Source organism: Microchirus variegatus (assembly GCF_963457635.1).
Source record: "Microchirus variegatus genome assembly, chromosome: 21".
NCBI lineage: Eukaryota > Metazoa > Chordata > Actinopteri > Pleuronectiformes > Soleidae > Microchirus > Microchirus variegatus.
Window position 1 is genome coordinate 15211691 of NC_139822.1, and position 9331 is coordinate 15221021.

Here is a 9331-nt window from a genome sequence, read left to right on the forward strand (position 1 = left end):
TTGTAAATATACCTGTAATAACACAGTGAAAGGGGAAGGGTGGAGATGTTTTCATGTCTGCTCTCAATAGAAAAGCCTTTATCTATTCATTTAGTTTCAAGTTGAAACACGCGCCGTCAAAGACGATCGTCGACAGCCTCCGCGGGGAAATAAAAGGGAGCGCAGGCGAGGGACGGAACAGGAAACGGGAGCGAAAGGTGGTTCACAACAAGGATTCTTCTCCACCATACGTTCTGCTGGGATTCCTTGGCAGAGAGGTCACGGGCAGTCAAAACCAAGACAGAGGAATGTGAGCGCAGTAGTTTTTATGGAAGCCGTATAAACGCATGATGGGGATTTTATTGTATCTTCGAAAAGAATAAAGTTTTCGGGGGAATATTCTTCAGGGAGAAAACAGTCCATCTGCCGTAAAAAGGTGCACATCAGGACACATGGAGTCATGCCATGGTTCAGCAGGACTGTGAAAGCATCAGATGGAATCTCTCTGGTATACACTGCCGGTCAAAAGTTTGGGGTCACCTATACACTTTTTATTCCATTATGTTATTTATTATGTACCATTAGAACACTGGAAATTGGCCTCTATACACCTATGTCCATATTCCATTAAAAAACAGACATTTACCACATTAACGATGTATAGAGTGTATTTCGGATTCATTTAATGTTTTATTCATTGAAAAAAAAAAAGTGATTTTCCTTCAAAAATAAGGATGTTTCTAAGTGACCCCAAACTTGTAGGTGCACAAGGTGGATGCTCATGAAACAGCGGATTTAACCCCCAATGTAAATCCTTTTAACTTTCAGATTACTAGTGTCAACACTTCCTAATAAGGAAAAATAAACCTGAAAGGTGAAGGGTTGCGTCTGGGAAACTAATTAAATGACTAAACACTGCACAAATGGGCCTCTGTGTTTTAACCCATTGACGCCGGGAAAGCATTGCCGCATTTCTTCCATAGACGCCGGGAGAGCGGATACGTCAATTTTCGGGGGGTATAAGGATTCCTCGCGACATTGTTTTGAAATTACTTTGCGCAAACATGGAGGACTGACAGCGGAGAGATTTCTGAAGGCAGTGATTTTGAGGAGTTTCGTCTTCGATGACGCTGAACAAATCGACCAGGATTTATGGTTAAGACATAATTATGTTTGAAGACGACGAGGTCGGCGATAACGACGATAGGTACCACCTTAATTGACGGTGTTCACAACCGCGCACCAGGGATGACAGTGGATTTACCTGCCGATGCCACAAGGCCCGCGGTTGGTGTAGTGGTTAGCACTCTTGCCTTTGCAGCAAGAAGACTTGGGTTTCTGGGTTCAAGCCCCGTTTGGAACAACGGCCTCTCTGCAATTTGCAATTTCCACAGACCAAAAACATGTGATATGGGGATTAGGTGGATGTCACAGCGCTGTGAGCACAATCTCCGTCACATGTGAAGCAAACTGTTACAGTCATTACATGTAGTTCTTGTTCTTCACACTCCATCAGGACTAAATCAAGGCACTGACACAAGTTGATATTACTTCATTTTCTTACTGTTTTTTATTTGAAAATAGTTATTCACTTTACTTTTAAACTCAATTTCACAGGAAAGCCAGGTGTAAGCTCTCAAATACTTTTTGAATTGTGTTCTTCAGTAATTTAGTAGCCATTGAAGCTCAGGATTCAGAGGCATTTTTTCCAGGCGCGTCAGGCCTTAATGGGTTAATAAAACTCCCTGACCCACTCGCTAACTCTATCCACACAAATTAGGCTCAAAACTACAAATATGTTAGGAGCCATTGGATAGTAAATAAACCACTAAAAAGGAGAAAACCCATTCTTCCCAACACAATTCAAACTGACAGTGTGAACCCTCTGGTGACCAAAACCCCACTGAGCAGTGCTCCTCTCAAACCTACCTTTATAACCTCCCACTCTGATTGACTTCAGCTGTGGGAGAACACAGGTGCACTCCAGTGTGAGAGGACACAGGTGCACACACTTGTACTCGATTAACAAAGAAATGTTTGACTTAGATTCTGGCTCTTGTGTCTTTTATCCTCGTACTGTATGTACAGAGATTTCCTGCCAAAACTTTCTTTCAGCTGCGTTTTATTTTTGGCATCACTTACAGTCCTCAGCCCCCCCCTTCCCCCCCTCCCTGTCTCCGTCTGATTGCTGGCTGTCATTCTTCTCATGAGTTTAACATCTTATCCACATAGGGACACGGAGGGAGCCCCCCGTCCACAATAAAGGCTGCCCCGCCTCGGCAAACTGAGACGCCTGAGTAAATGAGCTGGGAGTCGACCCCGGGAAGAAAAAGAAAATGATTACTGTGATGTTTTGCTGATTACAGTGTGCAAAAAGCTCTAAACACGGCGACATTTGTTCATGTTCGACTACGTTTCCCTCTCGCTTCATGTTTTCCCTTTTTAAACTTTGAGGTTCGCTTCAAATGCCAGAATTACTGTGCGCCTCTCTGTTGACCAACGCCATTTCCACACTCCATTACCATGTGCTTGTTGACTTAAAAATAATGTTTGCGAGGCTAAAAAAAAAACGTTTGCAAGGTCACCTTGAACTTTCACCAGTGGGCGCTCGAATCTACGCAGTTAATCCATGAGTGTACGTGAGCATTTGTGCCATAATTTGAAGTCTTTAAGGTGCATTATGTAATAAATCTAAATCAACTGGCCATAAAATCCTCCTAATATGTCACAGAGACTCAGGAATAATGTTCGTATAACAAACTGAACTCACCAACAACAACAGTACAGACAAAATATTTGCATTAAAAAAATATTTTGTAGACTGCAAATCATGTTTTTGCATGCCGTCTACCAATCATTGCAGTCAGTAGATTCTCGGCTGCCGAGCAACCACTGGTTGCCAGTTACGTCAGAAAACGAAACCTAAAAGACCTCGGGTATTTTGAATTTGAGCGTAGTAACCGTTTTTGGCCACATTCTTACATATGGCACCTTTAAATATAAGGGGATATTGTGAGGTCACACTTGAGTCTGACTGAAGAATTTTAACAAATCTGAAGATTCTAGTGCTCACAAGAATCATGCACAGATGCAAAAAAATTACTACAAACATCAAAATTGTGATCAACATCCAAATGAAAGGAGCCTTCATCAAATTAATCCTTTAACATTCATCTTAATGCTTTAATGAGCTTTAATTAATTACTGGAGCAAGAGCAAACAGCTGTACAACTTTGCTCACAAATATTAATGTGTACAACAACAACAACAACAACAAAAGCCTAGCTACTGCATGATCGCAGTCTTCATACCAAGCTCAGCTCAACCCATCTGCTTTTTATCTGCTGCAAAGACTCAGGGCTTGATCATTAGCACATTTTCTCCAAAAAAAAAGTCTAGCCTCTGCTAACATGCAAACACCACTTCTCATTTTAACCATATTTCTCAGATGTCTTTTGTCATATTGTTGCTAATAAATCAGGAGCAGAATAAAAATAAAACACAAAGAAGCAGAGTTTCTGGACACACCACGATGCAGTTTTAATTTATGAGAGTTAAAATGGTGCGTGAAAATGTGTGTGTTATCTTTGTGAGGACCATTGTGTGGTCTTCACATTCTGCCATTCATTAAAATAGTCTTTTTGAAGGTTAAGACTTGATTTTAGGGTTAGGGTTAGAATTAAGTTAGGGTGAGGCATCTAGTTATGATGGTTAAAGTTAGGATAAGGAGCTAGGGAATGCATTGTGTCTACATAGTGTGTATGTGTGTGTTTGTTCAAAACAAAACCTATAAACCATAGGGAGTGACATTTTGGCAGGTCCTCACATTCTGTCACTCATTAAAAGAGTCTTTTTTGACTTGGTTTTAGGGTTAAGGTTAGAATTGTTTGCATGGGTGTGATGGGTTCCAGGTGTGCCTGCTTGATTGAATGACCTGGGCGTGAATGTGTGGGTGGAGCCTGCGAGCTGATTGGTCCTGAATAAACAGGTACCAGTTTAAAAAGCCTGATCGTCTCAGCTGCAGCGGACAAAACTCTCATGAAGCAGCCACACAGTCAGGCTGTCTGCAAACACCTCATGCTTGGGCTCATAAACCTTAAAAATAATATTTTTTAATGTGTTGCTCCTCTACCTCTTTTAAATAAGCGTAAAGATGACTGTGTTTTAGTTTTAAATACAAAAAGCACTTGGGAAAATATCATGGTTTTCCTTCATTACACTGCAGCAAATCTTCACCAATAGTTTCAAACTGTGGGCTGCTCCTTGCTGGACATTAGACTCATTGCCAACCACCAACACCTCTTCCTCTGGGAGACCGGGGCAGATGTCTCAACTTTTCTCCCAAATGAAGTGCAGATGACTCAGTGCTGAGGAAATATAGTCTTAAATTCAAGTAAACTGATTTAATTCCTAGTAGTATTGACCTTGTGAGATTTACGAATGAAACCGCGACTTTCAGGCCCTATAAAGTTATCTCAACGACAAAATATCTTATCAGATGCGCCTTTCGTTTAGACGGCGACAATTTTTTTTCTTTAGTTTTTGACAATCATTTGCCTGTGTGATTGTTAAAGAATAGAAACTGAACTCGTACTCCTGCCTCCGAGTCTGTTTTTTTTTGAGGTCCATCTTCTGTCTTGAGTCCAGAACCGGCCCAAGGCATGAGCATGATGCTAACGTTACCCAAGCACAAGGCACGGCATTGTTAAAAAACAACACAATCGGCTAGATAATATCAGTATACCTCTTTTTAGTATTGTGCCGTTTTTGAATACGAAGTGAAAATCAACACAAGACCATTCTTCAAAGATCGCTATCATTTAAGATTAACGCCAAGATAAGGGTTAGAACATGGCAGGCTGACATTTCGCTTAAGGCCCCATGAAGGCTTGGGCCGGCCCTGCTTGAGACTTCTAGTAACCATCACAGAATTGCAAAAATTGAGTCTGGTTCTGCAAAAAATATTGATTTTTTTTGTCTTTCAACAAGTGCTAGAAATTGGCAACTGTCTCCTTTTTTGTAATGATTGATCTGATAAGGTATGTTGTGATTTGGAGCCATTATTGTTTGAAAGCATAGTTCACATCATCTTGTGCAAGCACTGAATGATAAAAAAGGGTTCTGGTTGTCAATAGAAATGATGTGAGTTTGGAGAAATTGTATATCTTGATGCTCTTAAACGGTTCCATCACTGCAGGAATTACTGGATGATTGTATTTTTTTATTTTCAACAAGGCCACCGATCTACATCTGCAGAGCAGAAGTCTGCTCCAGTTTTGTTTTTTTTTCACCCCTAAAAGGATCGAGGAATGGGTGTGACAAACAGTCTGAAGGAGACGGATCATCGTCTGCTCATTTGATTGGATTTTTTTCTCAGGTTATCGTGTGGAAAATTCTTCCAAGATGTTTTGACGCACAAATTATGATGGCAGCTTTTAATGAGGTTGACTGTTGCTTCAACTTCAAAAAAAAGCTGCTCTACTTGTCTTTGGGAGTGCGTTCATTTCACATGATCTATTCCACAGACAGCATCGGAGGTGAGAAGTCTTAGTCCACATTCTTTCTGTGAAATGAGAATATTTTTACCCTCTCTGACATGTCCATGACCATCCAAATGACTCTTGCGTCATATTTATCCAACACAAACCATCAAATGTTAGATGGCACAGTTATGTTCTGTAATGGCATCAAGGGTAAAAATGCTAAAGCTCCTGTTTTTTTATAAAGCTTTCAGCAGCACACTAGGTAGTATTTCTCCTCCCAGTATGAAAAAGCCACTGAAGTGAAGGAGTACAATCTGCAGTAATACCAATAATCCAAGTAACCACAATGAGTTCAGTCTTTTTTAGCGTCCATTGCTCCAAGTTAAACAGAATGTATTTATTGCAGCTTTCAGGATTATCAGATTAGACGTTCGCTGCAGCTCGAGGGCCGTGCGATTTACTCGAGATTAACGACGGAACATTGGGCTTTTGGTGTCGTGAAAAGAAAAAAATGTGTCACTCACTTTTTGGACAACAATTAAGTTCTAAAGCACGGAGGGATAAATTTATATCGCGCTTTGGCTACAGAGACAATGCTTTCTGTGTCTGGTCTTCAGTTCACAAGGGAAGGAAAAAATATCTGGAATATATTATCAGCCCTTTTTCTTTTAAGAGACACCAGCTGCTGTGGATGATAATAATAACAATAATCATAAATCACCTATCTCTACAGTCCATGTAGAGTACAGCAGTTTTGCTTTGTATTTCCATTTTGGAGGAATTCGCCGGGCATTAATTGCTCTATAAATCGACACCGTGCAGTCATTGAGGCCGTACTTTGCGTTTGTTTTTCTTTGGTGTACTTATAGATTGATTAATGACCCATCCGCAGGGGTTTAAAGAGAATTAAAAATGTACCAGGAAGTAGAAATACATGGGGTCATATATTTTTTCTTTTTCTTTACAATCATGCTACTATAAAAAGATAATATCAAATGGTGGCATTAGTATGTTTTAAAGGTGCATTATGTAATAAATCTAAAGCAACTGGCCATAAAATCCTCCTAATATGTCACAGAGACTCAGGAAAAATGTTCATATAACAAACTGAACTCACCAGCAACAACAAAAGTACAGCCAGAATATTTGCATTAAAAAAATCTTTTGCACACTGCAAATCATGTTTGTTTTGAAATCATGTTTTGGCATGTGGCGCCACCTACCGCCTTCCTCCAATTATTGCAGTCAGAAGAGTCTCAGCGGCCGAGCAACCACGGGTTGCCAGTTACGTCAGAAAACGAAACCTAAAAGACCTCGGTATTTTGAATTTGAATGTAGTAACCGTTTTTGGCCACATTCTTACATATGGCACCTTTTAATGTGTAAATTGGACATTTGTGTTAATATCTCTCTTCAGAATTTATTTAAAAACAAGTGGTTGTAATTACAGTTCAATTTCTTCCATCTTACAAGAAGGCTTTACTTGCCTCATTTTGGTTAAAATTCCTAAATTATTGGATGTCTTTTTTTTTAAAATGATTAATGGCTAATCAGATCTGGATGAGCGTGACATTAACACAGATTTATTTAGTATTTTTAATTTCTCTAAATCTCATAGGACAGTATCAGAATACTAATGACATTCTGTTAAATTTGAGGGAGGAGTAGCACTAAATTTATGACCAGTCACATCTTTATTTTTTTAAATTTTGCATTAAAGTATTAACAAACTCGCTATGTTCACATATTTCAGCTGAAATGTGTTTGTAATTGAGTGAAGTACAGTGCTTATTGTGTGCTTCCACAAAACAGATTTTATATAACACCATTGTGCCGTCCACCGCTGACTGAAAGCTTTAAATTAGTGCACAATAGTGCGGTCTTTTTGATGAGTGGAACACCCGCACTACCTCCTGAGCCACAGCCGGCCTTTCATACAGACAGATACTCTAAAAAAAAGAAAAATACAGTTATTATTGGGCTTTTTGAGCCAAAACTCCAAATACTGAACTTGTTAAATCCCTTAAGTCTCTTTTGGTTTGGGTCAAGTTAGCCAAAACTCCTTATTTGAAAAGCTTAACAATAAAATGCTTCATACTGTGTTGAATAGAGTCTCATGAATATGCTCCCATTTTCCAAGGACCTCTGTGAGTATTCTAGCACGACGATGGACGGTAATATTAAACGCTGTATACCTGCACAAGATAAGCTCACATGGTCCAGATGGCTTTAGAGGAGGAACATGTGGGCGGATAGATACAGCCCATATACTGTGACCTTGCAGCGGCACGCGAACAACTATGTTGAATTGCTGAAGCATTTATATAATTATATATCTGTATGTATGTACAAATACACCAAACCTGTTTTGAATTCATTGCAGACTCCACGTAAAACTAATCACACACCTGACTTTTGGAAACGGTTACCTATGTTAAAGGTCCTGTATGTAATAACTACTGACATCTAATGGTGAGACTGCAGAGTGCAACAAATGGATGGATCTCCTGTTTGCTCCTCCATTTTCCAAATGCTTAAAGCAACTACAGTGACCTTTACATTTCAGAATGGATATAAACAATGTTTTTATAACTAGTAACTAAAAAATACTTATTCCAAGGCTTTAAAGGTGCATTATGTAATAGATCTTAAGCAACTGGCCATAAAATCCTCCTAATACCCCACAGAGACTCGGGAATAATGTTCATATAACAAACTGAACTCACCAACAACGGTACAGCCAAAATATTTGCATTTTTAAAAAATAATGTTGTTTTGGCATGTGGCGCCACCTACCGCCGTCTACCAATCATTGCAACCATGGGTTGCAAGTTATGTCTGAGCTACAATGGCGGCGAAAACGAAACCTAAAAGACCTCTGTATTTTGAATTTGGGTGTAGTAACTGTTTTTGGCCACATTCTTACATATGGCGCCTTTAAATACCAATTTTTTTTTCTATCGACTGTAATTCATTGCGGGCCGCCAGAAATGTTTCTGCGGGCCACCATTGGCCCCCGGGCCGCACTTTGAGAACCAATGCTCTAAATTTGTCAGCTGAGATTGGCACAGAACCCCCATGACCCTCATGTGGAGGATAAAGCGGTAGAAGATGGATGGAAGTTCCTTTTTAATCCTCATCATGGCACAAATTCCTACTAAAGTGCATGTACTCTACGTACTGGTCATGTGATGCATTTTCAAATTTGTCAGATCTGATTTAGAATTCAAACACTTGTCTAGACAGACTTCATATGTTTACGTGGAAGAAGCATGAGAGGTTCCCAAGCAGCCGTGGATCACTTTTTCAGCGAGAAACACAACAATTGAAACAAGATTCAGGTGTTTTTTTTTTTTTTTTTAGCATCTTTTACGACTGAACCCGTCGAGTCATTTTTCTATTGTTGACGTCCTCTCTCATCGTAGATTAGAAGAGTTTCGATCAAAACAGATTGAAGAATGATCTCAAACCCGACCACAAACAACTGTTTCCCTTATTGCATTCTCACGTTATCCCATCCAGCGTCTGCTGACAGTGTTTACATGCGAGGCACACAATTACCAAAAAATATGTAACTCAACGAGATCGGGCTCTGACATAATTGAAGCGGGATGGTCTTATTTTATTGTGATATTTTATTTCTCGTGATGTGGCAACCCTCTTGCTCTGTAAATAGTGTTTTTTTTTTTGGTTGTGCATTCTTGAAGGACATGTGGTACAAAGAGCATATAAACACACAGAGAGGATGTTTTAACCATATTATACAATGGCCTAGTATAGACCTACGCCAAAAAATACTGAATATACTGTGGATTTTTGAGAATGTTGCCAAGTTATAAGTGGAAGTAACACAACATAATACAATAAAC